This window comes from Tympanuchus pallidicinctus, unplaced genomic scaffold, assembly GCF_026119805.1.
Source record: "Tympanuchus pallidicinctus isolate F22 unplaced genomic scaffold, pur_lepc_1.0 scaffold22, whole genome shotgun sequence".
NCBI lineage: Eukaryota > Metazoa > Chordata > Aves > Galliformes > Phasianidae > Tympanuchus > Tympanuchus pallidicinctus.
This window is the reverse complement of record NW_026294739.1, coordinates 19,342,902-19,365,172: the sequence shown is the minus strand read 5'-3', so window position 1 is coordinate 19,365,172 and position 22,271 is coordinate 19,342,902. Positions and strand designations below refer to the sequence as shown.

The window sequence follows — 22,271 nt, the reverse complement described above, 5'->3', positions numbered from 1 at the left end:
GGGAAAAAAAAAAAGAAAAAAAAAAGAAAAAAGAAAAATCAGCAAGAAACTCCAAAATGCAAACGTGCCAGGTGTGCTCTATTAGGTCACTCAATTCTTCACAGGAAAATGATGCTCCATGACAAAGTGCTGCTTTGATCCAACACCCTTACTAATAACTACTGTGTGTATATATACACGTACTTATTAGTATCCAGCCTTTGTAACAGCCAAAGCTTCTCAGCAGAACAACCTCTACACTTTTGTAAGAGTTTGTTTATGCTCTGGTAAAACTTTAGTAGCGTTTTTTCCAGTCGCTGCTGTTCTGCATACAAGCAATTTGGTGTCAAGGTTAGTAGCTTCCATTCAGACACCACCAGGAGCTTCCCATGAGCAGTGAGTGACACAAGTGGCCATGCTGATGTGGCCTTCGTGTGCTTAAACAGGAGTGCTTTGTAGGCAGGCCTGAAACTGCTGAAACAACAAATCCCAGACAATTGAAATCTGTTAGATCCAGGCTGCCAAACAGAGCAGTTCCCACTGTGACACCAAATGAGTAGCCAGGCCCTCAGCATCTCCGTTACCTAATTCTTCTGCAAGTCCAGGAAAGCCTCCCAGTGGAAAATCCCAACTCCTGAGCACTTTGGCAAATCTGGATCTTATTTAGATGCCTAAATGGGGGCCGAAGAGCAGAGAACTAGCAGGGTGATAATAGAAGAAAAGACTGCAGCAATTTATCACTAGGGAGCAGTAAGAAATCTTCCCCAATTATTTTTAAATGAACTTCATTTAATATAACCTGTTTTTCTTGAGGTTAGACGTGAGCTGTGAATTCCAGGTTTTGATTTTCCCAAATGTGTTATGGTTACATCTCCAAAAACATAACAGAGAACCATCCTTAATTTTCCACAGAGTTGTTCTGCTGGGAAAAAAATGTAATAACTGGCACAGTCTCTAACATGGCCATGCATTCTGAATGCTACATTTAAATAACAGCATGTATCGTACAGTATAGCAGATCTTTTAATATCTTAATAGTCTATATAGAAATACATGTATGCAAAGATATCATTTGTAACAGCATTTTGAGACAACAGACAAATATTTTTTTCTGATAGAAAAACTAAAAATTCTTTTCAATGAATATGTAATGCTCTACAGTGAATAAAGGACTTTTTGTATTATATATATATATATATATAAATTAGCAACTCAAAAGGCTTTGGTCTTTATGCAAGTTGAAAACCTTTGTAAAGGGCACATCCATTGCCCAATGAATCATTGTAAAATGTCCTTCATCTCCAAGGAGCTGAGTGTTTGGTCCTGTGGCATACAGGTATCGCTGTGCTCTTGTAAGCCAGTAGATGAAAGGCAAGCTCTAGATCCCTTTGATTTCACAAGGGGCTCTACAAGCCAGGCATTTAGCCTCCAGTTACCCAAAGCTCAAACTGAGGTTCAAGACTGTCTCAGCTCCAGAGGCAACTGATGTAATGAAAAAAATTGTCTACAAGCCCAGGTTTATATCAAAAAAATAAAGTGTTCGTATTTCAAAGGTGTTAAACTTTAAGGTTTTGTCCCAGGCCTCAGTGAACCAGTACCAAGAGGCTGCTGTAGGGCTCTGACTGTAGCCAACTGTCCATCCTCCTTTCAGCAGGGGGCTGCATGTAATTTTCTGCCTTCGATTAAGATTCACCACTAAATTCATCTTCTTTTAAAACCATATTAGTGCACCCTACGGTATCGCATGAAATACACAGCAAAGGTTTGGGAATTCTTTTGGAGGATGGTGGGGAGCAGAAGCCCATGGTAAGGCACAATGGAAATAAATGCATAATTTAGTCCTTGCTTTTTTATTTGTCCTTGGCATTAATGAAGAACAAATTAGCTACTCTCCTTGGGTGTCTACCAGAAATAATAGTAACAACCAGAGCTCTTTTCCCCCCTCAGTAATATGTTCCTTTGTAGATAAGCGCTGTGAAGAGGTAAAATTATGTCTTTTAAAAGTTTACTGTTTTCCCGTTCTAAGATGTAAATGATAGGGTTGGGACTGGGGAGTAATTCAGAAATATTTATTCCACAGAGACAATAGCTTTTTGTCATCAGAAGAAAGAATTGGTGACTATCAAAACGAAACAAAAAGACAGCAGCGTTAACCACGCGTGTGCTCCATCCAGAAACGGGTGCACCTTCCCACCACCTCCACACACTGACGCCTGAGCCCTGGGCAAGGGAAAGGACCACAACTGGAACTGCTGCCCCCTAAGGTGACCCAGATGGGAGACGCAGTGTTTTTACTGCTATTCATGCATGTGCAGTAAATATAATAAGATACACAAAGCGTTTCCTCTGCTTCCAGACGATTAATTTACAGCCTGTTTCATCAACCTTTTATGATGTGTAACAGGGGCCTTAAAAATGTAAACATCTTTGCATCATTTTACTGTTATGATATCCTGGCTGACATCGTTCTTGGCTGGAAGCAAGCGTTCAGCCCAGGAGCTGGAAGTCACTTTCCTAGAGATTGCCAAGCACTGAATCTGCTGGCACAACCCTGGCAAAGAGAAGTAACGGTGCCGAAATGATGGCCACTGAGTGGGCATAACTGAAAGACAGCTCTACCTGCAGAGCAATGCATTTGTATAATTAAATCAACCTGCCACCGTCTCATCTATTATGTAGATGCAGAAATACTAATAATTATTATCCTCACATATCTAGAAAGGCTGAATTAAAAGTTCCAAGCAGCACCAACTTGTTTGTGTTTGGATCTCTCTCACCATAGCTTCTTTAACTAGCTCCTGGGTAGAATTCATTAATTTTTATTAACAGGGAAAACATTTGTCCCCATGACAATATTTGCATTGCCTGAATGATTTTCACCTCTGCCACAAGGTGTACTATTGGCTCATACATCACGCGATTACTTGGAGAGCAGAAAGACCCTCAGTCATTAGTGAGTGAATTAAAGATGATCTAAAGAGCTATTAATCACAGTGACAAAAGCCTTAATGTTGCTGTGACCCTAGCGGAGCCTGGGGACTAAAAGGGAAGCCGAGGGAGAGAAAATGGAAACATATGTTTTCTCCAAAATAACCTACCTTAGGAGAACTGTCAAAGACAGAGTCACGTCAAACTGAGAAATTCTGCCATAGCAGTGCCCTCACATTTTTTCACTGTATTTTTGCAGTTAGTTCACTTTTTAATGTTAGTTTAGTTTTGTACGATCAGAATGAACAAAAAAGGGACACTCAGTACGTTCAGACCTTCCTTTACTTTGTCAGGAGTTACCTGAAAGCTGTATATTCACAGCAAACCAACACTCATAACATGCTCAGTTATAAACAGAGAAGACTTAGAGCAGAACGTAGCCCAGGATAAACATTTAACCTCCACATGCCACATGGAGACTTTGAGGCAAAGAGCCTGTTCAAGGAGAACCCTATCTCTGTGTTTTCAATTCTGGACTGAACCATCAAATAAATTCAAGAAAAAAATGAAGACCTCCCTTTGCCAGTGCTAACTGAGCTTCAGTGAGATGAATCAGATGTTTAGACACAAAACTTAAATCAAAAGGCCCACATATATCAACATGATGGATACTTCTAATCTTTCCAATAATCACTTCAGGCATTCTCAATTACAAGCTATTCTTATTGATGCTGGTTTAGTGGGACTTGTCTATCATAATGTCCTCTATCTTTTAGAAGTAAAAAGATACCCACACAAAAACTACACATACAGATACAGATTGGGGTCTCGTTAGAAATGTTGCCCTGTATCTTTTTTTTTAACTGTTTTCTTCCAACATTAGAGTCTGTAGATATCAGGAACATACAGACTGGGTCGCTAGGAAAAATATTGCCTGCGTGAATAAAGGTTAAATATTTGGAATTTCATTATGGTAGGGATTCATAAAGCTGTGTTTATGATTCACTGATTACGATTTTGAAACTAAGCAAGGACTAAAGCCAAGGGATGTCGCAAAGCCTTATAGATAGAAACAGACCATCACTTTTGTTTGTTTCCTCTGGAAAGGGGCTGAGGATGCTGCCTTGTGTCCTCTGCTCTTCTTGAGATCCTCCTCTATGCAAACCAGCAAACATCACAGGCCCAGGGCCCTTTGTGTTTTTCTGTCCCCGTGGCAAAGGGACAAGATAGCTTTCTGATAGCCCTGCTATCTAAGAAAGTAGGGGACATTGCAGCACAGACCCTCATGCCACCATTTCAAGGAGGCTTCTCACTAGTGGCACTGAACTGTAATTATAAAGGGAGCCGACTTTTGTTGCTAAACTAGCCCTCATCAGAATGAAGTTGCACAAACCCAGCTGAGACAGTGTCGTGCAGTTCCTGCTGTACCCTCTGTGCCTTCTCATCACCCCTAACTCCTCCTGAGCTGGAAGGTGTGCTCTTCTCAGCCCCTGCTCAGCCCATTCAGCTCACTGATCCAGCAGAGCACACTGCTGCTCTGTATTTACTTTCTAGCTCCATCTATGTTACAAAGAGATGGCTTGGAGCAGCTGAGCTCCTGGTACCTTCTTGCTGTTTTCATCTTTGCCCTGCAGACAACTCACAGTGATTTCCTTCCTACTAAGAGTTCTGATGCCACGTCCAAATCACATTCCCTGCAGACCTGATTCACAGCTCCAGGGAGGATTCCTAGTCACTTTGTCAACTTGGAACAGATGCAAAGAGGCATAGGAGAGCAGCTGGAATGAGCGCAGCAGACAGATAATGAAAACAAGGTTTTGATTTAAATTCTCTTCTTCTCCATCTTCATAATGATGGTTGCTGAGTATTTCACCCTAAAACATCAGCAAAAACCCAGTGGAAGCACTATGAACGAGCATGCAAGAAAGCATTAAAGAGTTCAGTGTCTGTTTGCCAGTGAAAACCAGTGGCAATCAAATAGATTATTTATACAGGCACTTCAGAAACTGCCACCCACACCACTCCAGAGCTGTCTCCTGGCCATGCACTGACCTGCCACCTCCCTCTGCCCTCCTCTCCCTCCAGCTTCAGGGTCTTCAAATTCATTTATCAGGATCCAGATTCAGTCTCTGAAAATTAATTTAAGAGTTTCAGGTCCTGTCTGAGGCTCCAACCCCGTGCAGATCTCTAGGATATTAATAGGGCTCCACAAAGATGTTTCTAGACAAGATAGTTGCTGCTGTACGAAACTCTTTGTATTTAGAGATGTGATTTCTGATCGGTCTACAGAGAAACTTTCATCCCAGTGAAAAAGGTCATTATATATATTCTTCTGATGTCTATAGATAAACAACTTTCCCTAAATGACAGATCAGAAGCCAGAAGTCATCTCTTTTTGCTAACAGCATCAGCCCAGCTGCAGTTCTCAGTGGCGCTTATTCTCAGCTGGTCTGCTTTCAACTTTCACTCCCTATTTAAAAAGCTAAATTGGGAATGCTTTAATCTTCTGGCTTTGTTTCCTTGATGAGAAGTGAAAGGTATAAGTGGCAGCAGGTAAGGAGATATTGAAAGCTGTGGCAGACTGGCGTTTAAATGTTCAGAAAGGATAGATCAGAGCACTTTCTAATATTCTTTTTCTCAATGATAGTAAAGAATTATTAAAGCAATAAAATCCATAGATGTAGGTGCAGGGAAGATGGCAGAAGGGCATGTTTGGTGGGAGCAAAGAGGCTTCATACTGGAGTGCATTGAGTAGCTCTGTTCTGATCCAGCAGACCATAAGATATGGACTCAGCTGAGCTGACGTAGCTAAAACAAAGTGCCAGCAGAACTGTAAGGGTGAGGTCTTAGGAGCAGAGAACAGTACAGTAGTAGATAAGAATTCACCTCAAAGGCTCACCTTAAGGGTCTTTTCTGCTCGTGGAAAAGACTTGGCTTGTGCATTTTTACATTCCATTTTTTAAAGAAGCAACTAATGTTTTCTTGTGTCAGTGCATCATTTCCTCCTTCAAAAACCTTAGGGAAATGAAGAGAAAAGGAACGTACATGTAACACTCACCCTACAAAGAGGTAGGTGCAATGCCAGAACAAGCTTTATTTCTCAAACCTAGATGAAGAGCATGCCTGGTTGCTCATTCCTTCAGCTAGCAGCTTTCCTCCTAATCTGTGTTTGTTTAGGGAGAGAGAAATTCCTATCCATTTCAGTCACAACTTAGAAGTCTCAAAGAAAATCCAGAGCCTACATTTCAACATCTGTGCCCACTTGAGGCTATCACTTGTGCCAACATTTGCAGCAATGGCCGCTGCACGGGACTCCCTTCCACATGTGCAATCTCAGCTCTGCTCTTGGCATGTCTGGATCCCCCAGTTTTGCAGCATTGTTTGGTGCCTTCACCTATCTCAGCTAAAGGATTGTTCAAAAGTTGAGAAGTGAGCGTTTCAGTGCTTTGTGCCTTGCCTTCCACTAAGTGACAGCTGAAATGCTCTGGAGAACAGCTGGCAGGTGAAACATCAAGTCTCAGCAGCAGAAAGGAGAACAGTGGGCACTTTCTGAGCGGGTAGGTTGGGTATTGGATCATACACCACCACACCACACCATTGGCACTGCTCTGCAGTGGGAAGCATGCTGGGGAGTTTATACCTGGAAGGATTATATCACACCACCCTTCACTGCGATCCCCACTCTGTACCTGGATGTTTCATGGCTAATTAAGAAGTAACAGAGCCTAATTTCCCACTGCACTTCAGGTGTGTGGAGGAGCATTTTATTGTGTTTCCTCCCGTTTCCCTTGAGTTTTGTCCCTACACATCCTCTCCATGTGTTTCTGACTTAGCTCATTAAATATGAATTGACATCTCTACTAAGCAAGCCCGGCTATCCTCAAAATCCCTGAAATACCACGGAGCCTTACAGCTAACATGGAGCAGGCTGGAATATAATGTCCAAGGGGAAGAAAGTCTGGGAAAGGATACAGACAGAAGCTCATTCTCCTAATATGTGGAAAAAAGGGGATCCAGTGCAAATGAAGCATAGGATGGTAAATAAGAACTGTGTTCACTTGCAGTCATGCACTATAGCCATTAAGCCTTAAGGTCTTAAAGGTACCAAGCAATGCATATGATAAATTTCTCAAAAACATCCCAGCCATAACATAGTTCTTGCTGATTGCTCATTTACCCATAATGCATGCTGTCATAGCAAAGCCTGACAAATGACAGAGAAAGCTCAGGTTATTTTTTACACTGACTGCCAAGCCCCTCACCTCAGATTATTCATTTATTAGGGCAATCACTGAGGTCTGGGTACTTAATATTGTTTTCACCAAATATGAAAATGATCTACTTGCCTATTCTTTAGTTCCTCCTAGGGCAAGCCATTTATCATCAGCCCCGGATAAATGACTGCTTCATTATAGCCATAATTTATGAGATGTTAGAACTAAGGAGCCACACCTAAAGACTTAAAGCTTTAATATGGATTAAAATAAGATAATCAATCAAGCATATACAAATTCTCTTTAGAATTATTTCTTGTTTTGAAATGGTTTTGTATTTTTAGAAGAGGGGTAGCCTTAAATTTCTTGTTCTCCAGGCAAGCTTATTTGAAAGCCCATATGGAAATATAGGTTGTAACCTACTGGTCAGTGTTAGATGCCACTTGATAATCATGACATGATTTGGTGAAATTGCCTTTTGAGCTCAGAGGTTACTGCACGTTTTTAATGGTGAAGGTGTAACGCAGACAGAATGGCTGCAGGCCTTTGGTCCAGAACAGGTGGGAAAATGCAAACGAGTGCCAGGCTGCTGTGTTCTCCGCAGGCACGGCCGTGCTTTCCATCTCCTGCCTAGGAAGCAGGCTCATCTGGGGTTACAGAAGAGGGAGAGTGCAGGAGTATGAATTCACATGATTTTCGAGTTTCTGTGCCTGAAAAAGTATTTCGCAGCTCAAAGTTTGGATGAGGGAAGCTTCTTCCTCTGTCTGCGGAATGAAATATCCCTTCCTCTTAAAACAGCATTACAGCTTGAAAGAAAATGTTTCTGGTTTGTCTCCTGATTGTATATTTTCTAGCCCAGAGCCAATACAAATATTATTTCTCAAGCATGTGCCTTGCTTGAAACACTAGCCTAAACCTACTTAACCACTTATGTCTGCATCTTTTGAATCCCGTTTTGGAAATGTAACAGTTTGCTAGGCTTTTGAACACAACAGAGCTGCAGGGTGCAAATAACACCTCTGGCAGCTAACATGGACACCCTGAGCACCTCCTTGAACAAAAAAACACCAGGAGGGACTGAGGGTGCCATGGTCCCAGCAGCCCTGTGCTTGGAGCCACAGTTACAAATGAAAACCAAACTGCAACAGCTTGGTACTCTCCGGAGAAGCGCCTGTGACAGATGTTTAATTGAAGCATATTGCTGGACTTATGATGAAGAATGTATTGCAGCCTCATGCAACCCTTACAGCTTCAGCCAATGAGGCTGCTTTTGTAATGCTAACATGGTTTAAGTGTAATCACAGCACCAGGATTTGTTAGCTAAAGGACATTTTTCACTCTAGCCTAAGCTTCCCCTTTCATACAATTCAGTATCAGCAATTCAGCAGGAATAAAATGATCCAAGCTGTAGTTCCCTTGTCTAGGAGACATTTAGGTGTATCTGTAAAAGGAAATAGTTGATACACACATTTAAATCGCATGAGTGATTATGAAGGCGCAAACGTAGGAATATTTGATGGAAAATGTACTTGACATTTTTGGATGCATCTTTGCCTACAGTTTTGTTTTTAACCATTTATTTGCAGTCTCGGAATGGCTCAGGAAGTAACTATCTTTGTATCCAGGACTCCTATTTACTACTTGGGGATTTTTTGACTAGGTGTTCAGCACAACTGAGACACACTGTGATTCTCAATCTCAAATACTGGATCACGGCACAGAGACAGTTCCAGGACTCACGTGCTTGCTGATCTGCTACCAGCTCACAACAAAGGCTGGTTCATTTTTCTCTTCCTGCAAGGGAAGACCTGCAGCCCTCAGTGGACAGAAGCTGCAGGAGATGCACCCAATTCCCCTACGTGAGCCATTCTCCACCAGCCAGACCATCAGACTTTACAGGGAGGAGACGGCGCAGCAGTGTGGAGGAGAACATGGGCTTTGTTTCCCAGCACAGTGCTGTGGTACAGCACAGATGGCTTGGCAGCAGGATGCTCATGGCCAGGCTGTGCCAGTCCCTCTGACCGGGAGGGCAGCACTTTCCCCAAGGACTCCAATCCCCCTCGGAGTCGAAGCCCATCATCATCATCGCTTCTTAAAACAAATTCTCTCTCAGTACGAAGTTGTGTTCCACGTTCTTCGCCAAAATAAATGTAAGATCAAGTTAGAAACCATCTAAAATAAGGGTTGGTAACACAAATATTGACACAGCAAAGAGGAGAGAGTGCAAAAGCATGGCTGGACAGACAGTCTGAAGATGAAATATTTTACAAAAATGTCATCTTTATTTAGTGGGTGATGAAATTAGTGACTGTTTTAAAAGATTCATAGCTTTCGTAGCAGAGACTTATGCCCTAAAATTGTATAATGGGGATGTGAGAGAAAGGCAATTTTTGCAAGTTCTTTGGGATTAAGACAGCAAGCTCCTTGTGTACAGGATTCCTAGAGGACCTCTACTGTTTCCCAAGGAAGTTTTGTAGGACTGGATCTTCTAGGGACAGGTAATTAGCAATCCTCTCCTCTTTTTACAAAGTTTTTACAAAGTGGTTTTATATAGTTCTGCAAGATAATTTGTCCTCTGTGTGCACTCTGCAATCACAACATTCAACTCACATTCAGAATGCAGAATAATACAGTTTTGTTACAGGAGAAAAAAAAAAACAAACAACTCATTTGCAGGTTTTTCTATCAAGACACATATACAGCCTGTGGGGTCTCTTGGACCAAATCCTACAGCCTTCATGTCCACGGCCCTCCTGTCTGGTTCAGCAGAAATTTTGCAAGCAAAGTAACTGCAAAAGTGTTGTGTTGCTCTGCTGCATGGATTGCTGGCCTAGCCTATGCTGGCATGTCCTGCCCTTCTTTCCTTCTCATGAAAAACAAATAGCGTCCAGAAGAAGGGCATCTTTCAGTGGGAAGGGCCTGCTTCTTAGCAGCTCCTTTCCTCAGTCAAATATATCAGGCTAACAGGATGCGAACCAGACTTGGTGGCATGTTACCAAGAGGAGTGACACTCGCTCTCCACTTCTCAGCATTAAGTGAGATGTGGGGCTAAGGAGATTTAGGACCAAACCGTAAACACATCAGTGTGTACAAAGGCACCCCTGGAATTGCTGCTCCTCAGCTGCTCGTTCGTTGATTGCTGGTAGCTCCTTATGGCTGCCTGGTGTCTCCAGGTGCTCAGGCTGTGGGGAAATGGTGCAATATCATCTGCGTTCCATTTCCAGGCCTCAGAGAGCTCTGCATCTACACACCTGCCCTAATTCGACAATGCCAACAGTAAAGCTGGATCTGGTCTGAATTACTGCATCTTCCCTAAAAAGTTCACACGAGGGCTTAATGCAATATTAATTTTCACTGCTAAGAATATCCCATTTTATTCACACCTTTTTAATGAACACAATTATTCTATTAAGTTGAAAAAGTTGACATGAGCGGAACAAGAAACAACTTGCATGCAAACTGCTAAGTTACCAATTAGCTCCTCAAAACAATTGAAAGTCACAGAGAGCACTCAATGCACAGAGGCGGTTAATTAATTAACATTAGATGTGATTAATAATGAGTCTTGTTTAATAGTAAATATCTGCCTGCAATGCCTGCATGTCAGAACAAAAAGCCTTCAGAGAGCAGGCAACTATATTTATCCTGATTGTGTTTGGGATTTTAACATGTTTTGTGCAGGCTGACAAATGGCCTATTAATTATCTAATGTTGTCTGACAACAACAGCTTGATAAAGATGTATGTTTTTGAATTGCTGGATGAAAACTGCTGGAGAAGAGCCCCACTGGGGCCTTGCTGTCCTAAAACTGGGCTCCAAGCCATGACAACAGGCAAGACAAAGCCCTATCTCCTGCCACAGCCTTCGGAGATAAAATATATCTTGGCATTAGGGACATTTTCAGAAAACTGCTTCTGCAATATCTGATTAGGAAAAGGAGGAGTATGTCTTTACTAAATTGGGGTTAAGGCATAATCAATATCATATATGGAGTGTCTGGCTTATTCTGCATAAACACAGGCACTTCATATTATTAAGGAGTCTATAATGCAGAGGAAGCATATGGCAGGACATTGCAGCTCTCTCTATTCTTTTTATTTAGAACTTTATCTTCCAACCTGTTTGACAGCTGCTCCTAAGTGGTTTCACAGTGCCAAATTATTTTTATGATTGTTTGATGTTTTATTCTCCCATTTCAGTTAATGAGATAGGATCCCACAATGGTCATAATTCAGAGCTGTCAGAACTAAAAAGCATGCTTGTGGCAAGGTAGCCTGATGGTAAATAAGGCTAAAAGCTGTGGATAATAAAAACTCTCTTATCCGAGTCTCCTCTGCAATCAAAACTTGCTTTGGATCCTTCTTCCCTTTGTGCTCACTTGCGCTGTGACTTTCCCTTTTGGGCAGGTAGGCCATCAATCTTGGGCTAACGTCACCCTTTTAATTCTGTTCAACCTTTCCTTGTAATGAAATGTGTAGGATACATAGGAAATGCTGGGATGTCTAAAGATATTGAGTGCTATATTATAATTAAAGGCCTTGCGTACTGCTTATTGTGCCAAGGGAATCATTTGTCATATGCGCTTAAAAGAAACTGTTTAAGAAACGACCTTTAAGAGTCCCAGGAAATCCCTTGTATCTGACATCCCTGGGGTTTAATGAAAACTTTCCGAGTTCGCATTTGAAACCCCAACTTTTGGGAAGAGAAAGGCTGTCTCTCTTCTACTGAAGTACTTGATATTGAGAGGACGTGTCAGAGTCAGATACAGTGAGATAACCTTGGAGTTGCATGAGGCTGAGAACTGGGGTGTCTTTGTTCTCCTCTCCACCAAAGGGTTTGCATGGCCTGGCCAGTTCATTGCTTTCTGCCTGCAATTCTCTAAAAATTACCTGTAAAACACAATTCTGTCCATCCTAGCCAGCTGCTCCACCAACTTGTTCACAAATGCACGGAATCCTCAGCCTTTTCCTCTGCAAACCTGCAGGCTAGCTGTTGGCATGTATCAAGTCAACAGCTGAAGCCCATAGAAACCCCTCCAAAATCCATGAAAACTAATACTAATCCCAGTGCTGATGGCCAGGCGTGTCTAATGGTCTCCCTTTACAGTCAGCAGCTTACATCACCTGTAGACTGTCACATAAAACTGCATGGGAATGGCTGCAGAACAATCAAACTACAAGGCACAGCAACAACTGGTTATGTCTAAAAACAGAAATCAGGAAAACTTTATTTTCTTCTATGGAAATGCTGTCCCAAAGACGAAGCTGAATGGACCCAACACTGGCAATCTGCACACCATGCCTTAGCAGCCAGGTGTAACAGGCAACATACAGAGACACGCAGCTGCAGATGTGAGCACTGAATGGCACTGTATGATCTCTGGCAGTGGCCAACACCACCTCCTTCAGAGGAAGATGTGACACTTTTGGGGAGAGTTATGAGATAACACACTCTCCAAGGGTTAGCACTCAGACAAAGCCCTTTATATATAAGTTCATGTCTGAACAGATCTGCATTTTATGTATTTTAATTCATTTCTTCAAGCATTTTATGAGCTACCCTTTTTCATGTCCAAGTCCTGGACAATGGAATTCATGATTTTGGCAGCATGATTTTCCAAGTGGAGATATAGGAAGAGAAATAGCCATGATGAAAAACTTCAGGGCTCTACAAAAAATTCCACCCGAAATGAAAAACCACGGTTAACACAAGCAATGGCAAAAGGTAGCTCCCAACTCCTTGTCCTCTGGTTACCGAAGCAATCTATTCTATCATGAAACTGAGTAAGAAGCACAGGTGCTCTCCTGGGACAGCAGCAATTGCAGGTACTGAGCACAGGAGCAACAGAGGTTTGCAGATAAAGCACTGCTGGGCTTATACTGACAGATGTCAGTCCCTCTGTTGAAGTTCCTTCCAGTTGGATTTCCCATGTACAAAGGGCAGCTTTCTTCCCTGAACAGCAAATCTCACAGCACTGTGAGCTTCCTAAACATGGAAACAGGATTCACCAATTCTCACGTGTTCCATTGAGCAGATCAAGGCACGAGTTTCGCATTCAGTTAATTTGTGGTCGACGCAAGGCAAGTCGGTGTTGCTAAAGTTGTACATCTTCCTCTCTTGTTCTGAAGGCTTAATATGGAAGAGATGGCATCATGCTAAATAGGCCGCATACATCACGGTCTGAACACGAGAACGCCTATTCAGCAATCGCCCCGGTAGGTTATATGCAAAGGGTACAAGAAACGTTTCCCTTTTCACCATTTGCCCAGACTACAGCTAATAAATGTTGTTGTAACTGTCAAATCAGATCCTGGGGATCCGCCAAAAAGTAGCGGGAGCAAGGCTGGAGGAGGAGTGTGTGGGAGCAGATTAAAGCCAGTTGTGCTCCTGCGCTGCGCTGCTCTGCTGGGTTGTGTTGGTGCCAAAGCACCGTTCCGGCAGAGGCACCTCGGCTGCTGCCATCAGGTTGGGGGAAGCAGAAGGGATGGGAGCTCAGCGCCGTTCCCCGACACCGCAGCGTAGCACAGAGACAACGAGGCAGCCCTGGGCGGTGTGGGTCTGGCAGAGCCCCAGCACATCCCTCCTGCTGCTTAAGGGCAGTAACAGCACATTATTTCCACATTCCTGAAGCCACAGGCTTGTCGTGCTGGACAATCAGCGCTATTTGGGCTTTGACATTGATCAAGCTGTCCCCTGGCTACAGGGACTTGGCCGGGGCTTGATCCAGAGCAGCCCAAGTCAACAGTGTTCTTCCCATAGTCCTTACATGAGGGTCTGCAGGGGTTTCCCCAGGCACTTTCCTCTCCATTTTGGTACAAAATCTATTGATATCGTTTGAAGATGTGGGATAAAGCAAGAGAAGAGAAGGGAAATCTCATTGCGGACAGTAAGGAAACCTGATAGGACTCTGCAAAGTTCAGGTACTCCTTTTTCAGTCGCAAGGAAAGAAAATTGATGACGCCACAAGTTTAATGCTAATTGATTTATTACCTGCCTAAGCAAATCCTGGGCAATGCAATGGCAGGCTTAGACTTAAAGCAAATGATTTACAAGATAATGTTTGACTCTGGGAAAGGGTAATCAGATCCAGATACAATGGATGATAGGATAATTGAGAAGAAATAAAAGAGGATAAATTGCCATGTGCTAATGAGTTTACAGGCCCTAATGGGGAGGACATCAGTTTTAACACTCAGGTTATGAGCTAGGAGCAAGGTTTTTTTCTCTTCAACAGCTAAAGATGTAGTGCTGAAACAAACCAAGATTAATGGTGTCCCACTCACTTACTTAGCCATTCTTTACACCTCAGACAGCTTCCTGCATTAAATATGTGCTTGTTTTTAACCAGGTTTATCCGAAGCTGTTCACCCTGGTTAGAAGCCATATTACCTATTTCTAGGTTAAAGCACATCTGTTGTTTGGGGATGAATGACTCAAAACAGCATTTCTCCTCCTCCTCGCAGCACTGGCTTCCTGATGAGTTTGCAATGTCTTTGCGGGTCTCTTTAGGATCGTAGGAATATTCTGAAGCCTTCACACAGCCTCACTGCATTCGGGTTCTGAAGCAGTTGCCAGAGCAATGCTGTCTCACATCATGATTCATTTTTATATCTTTCTCTCCCTCCATCCCACATCACCACCTAGAACCAGGGACACTTTATTGGTATTTCTGATTACTGCTGCAGCAGTCTAAATTTTTCAGCAGGACGGGGGGCTCTCCAGCCCTGATGTGGAAATGCACTGTGTGAATGGTGCTAGCCACAGAGTAATAAAAAGACAGTGGCGTGCGCTGTTATTGGGAAGGAATACAGAAATGAAGCACTTCCTTAGAGACCAAGCCCATATTCCAGGGCAAGGCTTCCAACAAATGAAGTTTAATATGATGAATTGTGGTACAGTTCCAGAATGAATACAACTCTCAAAAATGCAGCTCCGCTGAAGCTTTTAAGTTATAATACACACAACATGTCTTGCATTCACTTTTAAAGAAAAAGGTCTCTGGTTAATATGCACAAAAATAGCTACAGCCCTCCAGTTCAAAGCATGGGAAGGCTTTTGCTGCAAAATGTGTGCTTTAGGGGTGCAGGTTAATTATGAAACTTGTGCACAGGGAGGAGGTGGTGACATCAGGGCTGCAATGCTGTCCTCACAGACCCCAACCCACCACCACACCAAGGAGCTCATGGGCAGCGAGGGAAGGATTCAGCTCACGTCAGGAATGTATCTATTCCAAAGCGTGCTCCAAAGAGCAGCTGTGAGTATTTCTTATGAAATCACTGATGAGAGTTTCTCCTTGACCAGATTTGAATATTTGATTTAGAATTAGAAGGAAAAAAAAAACATGTTTTCCAGTGTTTGTCAGTGGCTAAAATTGAAAGCCTGAATCAGAAAAGCTTTGAGATTTAGGTGCATCTGTTTCTGGACACCAATGTGATGGTTCCTGTTCCTCTGTGAGGAAGGATGCAGCCAGCAGTGGCTCAGTAGTTCCTCTGGAAGTCAGGAATGGGTTTCTATCAGAGATCATCCCTCTCTCCTCCAATTTTATCACGTATCCCCTGGAGCTAAGGTATTGCCACACTGAATACAGAATGATTTAATGTCAAAGCAAATAAGGCTTTCCTACTTTATTCTATCAAAAAGTCTCTGGCCTATCGGGAAGACAAAACAAAACAAAACAAAAAAGAAAAGAAAGAAAATATTTATTAAACGCATTGGATGTCTAAATGCATTACAAGCCTTAACAGATTAACATGTTCATTCAGGGAGGCCAGGCTGGAGTGGTAAACTTGAAATGGTAGCAATTAGCACAAGAATTGTTCTACTTGAAGCAACTTGCCTTTTCTGTTTGAGAGGCACACATAATGTGAGCTCGCTGTTCTGGTATCGGCACTTACTGTACAAGCAAACAGGATATGATAGGTGTGACTCAAGTCATTGTCTCCATTCACTCTTAGAGATAAAATATGGCTTTAATATGCTGGGAAAAAAATGTTGACTGGATATGGACGAGATCACTTGTTGGCTCATAGCCACTGATGGCATCTTTGATTTTATCTGCTGACTACATAGCTCCAGGATGGACCCATAGCAGATCCAGCCCTCACTTTCACAGCCACTGGAGTTTTTCCCATTGATGTCGGTGGAAGTTGCTCTTAATCCCAGTGACCTGGCTATTCAAACCCACTTTCTCTGCTGTGCCTTCTAACACTCATCCACCAGCAACATTAACTTGGGGCACAAAACAAATGACAAATTTGCTCTTGCACTCTTCGTCCAAGTCTCTGATTGCCCACTGCACTGATATTCTGTGTCTCATTTCAGCTCCTGTGCCTCCAGTTATGCACACTTTGCACATAACTGCACGAGCTCTTGGGCAGGCAGGCCAGCTGACAGCCACCAGGAGGCCAGAAATGAAGCAAGGCTCTGAAACCAAGCAACCCACCTGGGGCAGGACAGCCAGGGGGCGGAGGGACGCCACCAACACAGCATATGGCTGGAAACACAGAACCTGCTAAGTGCCATCCTATTTCATCTCATCCGTGCATTACACTACATCTAGAGGTATTTTTTTCCCTTATCTACATTTTTGTTATCTAGAGACATTTTTGTCATTTTAATGCTATTACCCATTGCAACCACTCCTCTTTCCCCCGTGCAGGTCTGGATGACATTCCATGCACGTGGACTTGAGATATCTTGAGGAAAACAGCTCTGCTCCAAACAGTATTACAGTGCGTGGCCGCCTGCTGCGGCACAGAGCAGCTGCCATCCTTCCCACAGGCTGGGGCACGACATGTTTTGTTCTCCCAGCTGTGCCAACTCTGCCCGAACACCTCGGCTCTGTAAAGGTGTGCTCTGACCCTGGGTTTGGCACATGCAACCAGAATGCCACCATAACTCCTGCGCAGGGGCTCATGCAGCCCTCCGTCTCTGTGCCCTGGTGTGGTTAATTCCAGTGCACTGCCATAGCACGGCTGCAGGTGGGCATGGCAGCAATTATGGGACTCATCATTTTTTTTAACTGACCTTTCTACCACTTTCTGACTTAAAATTAGCCTACATAGGCTTTCAATTCAGTCTAGTCTGCTCTGGATGCTTAAAGCAAGCATGTAAAAACACCATTCTAGGACTTTTCATGGTGTGGAGAATGGAGAATAATTTCCATTTCCAGTGGAAGTGTTAGCTCATACCAGGTATTTCAGCGTATATAGAAATAACAAAGGTGCATCCTTGGATTGTCAAAATGTTGATGGAGACGTCAGCTCTGCCTCAACTGCAGCCCCACTGCTTCAGCCTATGGGTAAAGCTCAGAAGGGGAAAATGCACATGGAAAATAAATAAAAAATAGTAGGGTATAACATGGATAAGCCATGCACAGATATTGGTAATTTCAAATAGGTACTTCTCAGAGGAGCTGTACTGCACACCTCTGACCTTTAACGGGGGTGCTCAAACATTGCATGTAATGATGACTACCAATGAAAGTCCTATGCTGTGCTTGGCTGCACTTTCTATATGAGTGCCAGCAGTAAGATAAATGATAAACTGGTTCACTGGAGTACTAGTGGTTTGGGGGCTATTGATTTTTGGTCCATTCTCTTTAAAAGTGAGATCTAAAAAGTTGACAGAGGGTCATTAATTTCATCATATACTTGTCGTCTCATCCATAACCAATCCAGGGGCTGAGTGCGCTTGTCACTCTCTGTTTGCACTTTATTTGTTTAGGTTTTCTTTGTGATTCTACATTTTCCTCCCTTTATTTCAGCTTTGTGTTATTTTTGCTGGTGTTATTTCTTTTTTTTTTTTCCTCCAATTGAGCTCCTTGCATTGGACTTATGCTGCAAAAGGTTCTCTGGACAAATATATATTTATATATATTCATTACTAAGTCTGTGCTTGGAGAGGAAGTCACCTCTATTTAGCACTACTCATTTATAAAGAAAAACACTCCTATAAAATTCATCAATCTTAATTGTGCAACCTGAAGGATTCTGATTGAATAAACGCTTGTCTGAGTGTTCAGGGTCTCATTAGAACAAAAACCTTAAGGAAAGTTGTGGATTTTTTTCCCTGTGAAGCTCCATAGGTCCATGACAAGTGTTCCCACATGACACAGAGAAGACTGAATTCAAGTTGCCTTATGACCACAATTAGCAGAGGTCCCTTTTTGTAGTTCTGATTAGACTTTGAGCAATACTCTGTAACGCATTAGTGAAGAAATTCTTCTACCAGCTCTGACTAAAAGCTTCTTTTTTCTGGCATATCTTTGCTTCCAGTAGAGTCAGGATGTATGGAAGATTCTCTGTAATTAGTAGTAAAATAGCACCCAGATGCAAATATCAAACACCTCCTTGGTCCTAAAAATATCTAGCAAATAAACATCCATATGAGGAGGCTATTCATATACAAGAAGTGCATACAATAGGCTGTTCCCAATTTCAGATGGTAGCATATATTTCTTGCTAATAGTATCATCTATCTCCAAACACCAGGTCCATCCCTATGTCTTTCACTGGGTACCCAACAGAAGCATACGTAGAAAGTAAAAGAAAGCATGATTAAGTACTAGAGACGATGGCAGAAAAATCCAGCATTAATAATATCACAACCTGCCAGTAAATCTTTTTTTTATAGGTGAGGAAATACATTTCTATTTTAAAGTGTGTTTTTATATACCCCTGAGTGCCCAACTAGCTAAACTACCAAGGGAGCTCTACATGATTTAGAAGTTAATCCTTCAAATGGCTAACAATTGAATGCCTCAGCTGCTTGTAGTTTCCTACCACTGGCTAATTTCATTTTTGTTTCATGTATTCGGTGGCAAGCTTTCATTGTTCAGAGCTCTGACACCACGGCTGTAAGTGTAGTTAATTTAGCTAAAATGAGGCTGGGAACATTCATACTGTGTTCAGCTCATGACCAGACCTGGTAGAGGTTGAGGAAATACACCTGGAGAACTAACAATGAGAAACAGAAGGGAGGGGTGGAGTGAGAGAGAAAGCTGACAAAGGAGGTGACCCCAATTTGCCGAAGTCGCAAACATCAGGCATCCTTCTAGAGCTAAGAGTATCAGAGGAGGGGAAAATAACCATGTAAGCTTTATGTTCTGAGAGACAAAGTACCCCAATATGTTGAGATATTGAATTATAAGTGATTTTAACCTTCGACTGGGCATTTCAGTATAGCACTGAGCTCCCCTCTACCACTTCCTTCTCCTTGCCCACCAATGCCACCTCTTTTCCAAATCCTATTTTGTTCCTACAGCACTTAGAGAGGTTGGAAGGATCAGATGTTCTTAGAAATATTTATTGCAACTGTTGCGTAGCTCTTACCTCTCATACTGGGAAACACAGACTAAGCTAAGAAATTCTTCAGCAGACGATTTTAAAAAAGGACTCTTTGAATGGGACTCATCTGAGAGGCCCAAGACCACCTCCCAAAACCAAGACTCTTCACTGGCTTGGTGAGAGCGGCTGCATTTGATAAATAGTGCCCACATCCCCCATTCACACGGTGCAACACAGAGCTCCACCCCGGCTGCAGAGGGGAGCCCAGGCCCATGGGGAGCAGCAGGACAGCACTGCAGGGCACCCACCCAGGCTGGGCACGGAGCCTCACGCTGAAGCCTCAGGAGCACCAGCACTGCTTTGCTGTAGCTCTTGACTCAAGCTAACAGCTTCTTAAATTCCCAATTATAATCTTGATTAATAGATATTATAGCACAGCTCCTGTTTGCCAGTAATTATATTTGACACAGAGATACAAATCAGCAGTTTAACATGCTGGAATAGGATTCATAGGATTTCATGGGATTATGGACATATACATTTTTATTAAAGCTCTATTGGTTTCTCTTTAGCATTCATGAAATCTCTCCCTTTATACAGAGATAAATATATCTTTTTTTCAGAAAGTCATTAATTTTGGAGTTGGAGAAAAATGAAATAGACGAAGTGAGTAATTTTTCACACTTAGAACAATTTCCCTATGATATTATGACTCTCTTTCTCGCACTGCTAAGGGGAGATTAATATGGCTGTTATTTTCTCCACTAATTGGCTTTACAGATAGCCGTGGGAGATAGCACCTAATAAAGCCAAACAAGAGAAAAAAACGTTAACAGCGCTAAGCTGTCCCATAACAACAGGGACTATTCATTAAGAACCCATATTCTATTAGAGAAGAATCTTTTTTCTTTTTTTTTAAACAGACTTTTTGGTTAAATAAGCATAGTATGCACTAAAAGCCCTAAGTGGATTACATGGTTGTCCTGTTCCCTAAAGCACTCCAGCTCTTCACATCAGCAGTCCCCGCGTGCTGCCCATGTGAACGCCGGCCATCAGCACGAGAGAAATCAGCATTTCCTTTCCAAACCAGGGAGTCCTGCTCCAGCACACCAACCTCCACACAAGGCTTGTAAGTAAATGCAAGGCTAACAACTTCCCCTGCCTCCCCCTTTCCATAGTACTGCATGGTAGCAGAAGCTGTGCTAGCATTCTACTTCGAAAGCACGCAGCACGGGCATCCCGGTTAAGAAGGATTTATGGATGGATTTGCTAGGACAGCTGCTGTGAAAAAGGACATGGAGCATCTCAAACACCTTCCTATCTTGGCACCACGCACACATGGGTCCACACTCAGAGCACTGGTGATAGCAACCCACCAGGGGCACAGACCAGCACGTGAACTTCTCTAACACTTTATGATGCTGTCACATAAGGTCATACAAATAACTGTCATTCCCATGTGACAGACTTTTGGCTTTTGTTTTACAAGAGAGTCTCCAAGGCAAGCTGTGAAACAGCAGAGGAGGGTTTTTCCTTCGTATTTCCCTAATTTTTAGACGCTGCATGTCTACATAAAACCTACCAATACTTGCCTGAGTTACATCTTGTATTTAGAAATATTATTAACACTCCAGAGGTCAGACAAAACGATTTCAGTTCTCAGTACAGGAACCTCTGACAAAGTTCAGAGTTGAGCAATACTGAGCCAGAAGGGGTTAAATTTCACATGAATCAATTGATTTCTCTGTCCTTTAGACCACAGTATTTTGTCTTCCTAATCAAGTTTTGCACTATTTAGACAGCTAATCAGATAAACTGAAGAGCAGTGAAAATAACCAGGATGTGTATATTAAGTAGTGAACCTTTAGACTAATATTATTTATTCCTATCAAATGAACCTTTAGACTAATACTGCTTGCTCTTTATCAAAAGAGGAACATGCCAGTGTTTATGGAGGATAGGAAAAGTCCAAGCACACCAAATAGGTGAAAGAATTCCATGACTAAGCACAAAGCTATCCGACCTCAGGAATTGTTCTGTGGGTGCTTTGGCGCAATAAAGCACTAAAGGTCACCGTAAGAGAAAGCCATTCACAGTTAGATGGGCACAATTCCTACTTGGTGTGAACTGTGCCATTTTAGTCATGTGAAGATCATCGTTTTTACCAAACCTCAAAACACTGCAGTGGCAGCAGAGTGCTGGCTGCAGAGCTTCCTATGAGTTTTCTGCCTCTCCACCTGAAGCTTTCTCAACTACGAGCCCTTCCTGAAAGTTCATCAGCCGTAAGTGCAAGACATTAAATTCAAATACAGACTTCAACTCTGGAGTTGGAGCTGTTCAGAGTAAGCTCTTGTATTTGAGCTCATTCTAAAATTCACATTCAAATGCCATTGAGTCCTGGACAGCAGATACCAGCCCTCTTAAAAGGGATGGAAATTTTTGCCACTATTTTCCATGAGATCAAAATTTCTACGTACATATTTTGCTAAGAACACTATTTCCAGAGCAGCACACAGCAGAAGTCAGTAAACAGCACGCAGTTCAGGCTGTAAGAAGCCCCTTGCCATTTTAACATTTTAAAACAGGGGAAAGACTTTTCATTTCTTTTTCTTTTTTTTTTTCAGAATCATAAAACACGGAGGGGGAAGCTGAAAGGCTGTTACTATGTTAGAGTTGTTGAGTTACATAAACCAGGCTTAGAGGAAAAAGCTTTGCACAGGAACATAACATCAGCATTTAGGTTGAACAAAATCAGCGGAGCAACCCTCCAGGTCCAGGAGTGAGAAGGAGCTCAAACATCCACATGGCACCACAGACACAGCTGTCAGCTCCCCAGCACCCACAGCCAGCATTACAGCTGCTC

The 22,271-nt window shown here is 42.6% G+C and overlaps 1 protein-coding gene across 7 annotated transcripts in view; it reads right to left on the bottom strand.

Annotated features, from left to right (window-relative positions):
* The window catches only part of MECOM (MDS1 and EVI1 complex locus), a 298,479-nt gene that overhangs the window by 187,587 nt on the left and 88,621 nt on the right, over nt 1–22,271 (bottom strand). The gene's annotated exons all lie outside the window — the stretch shown is intronic.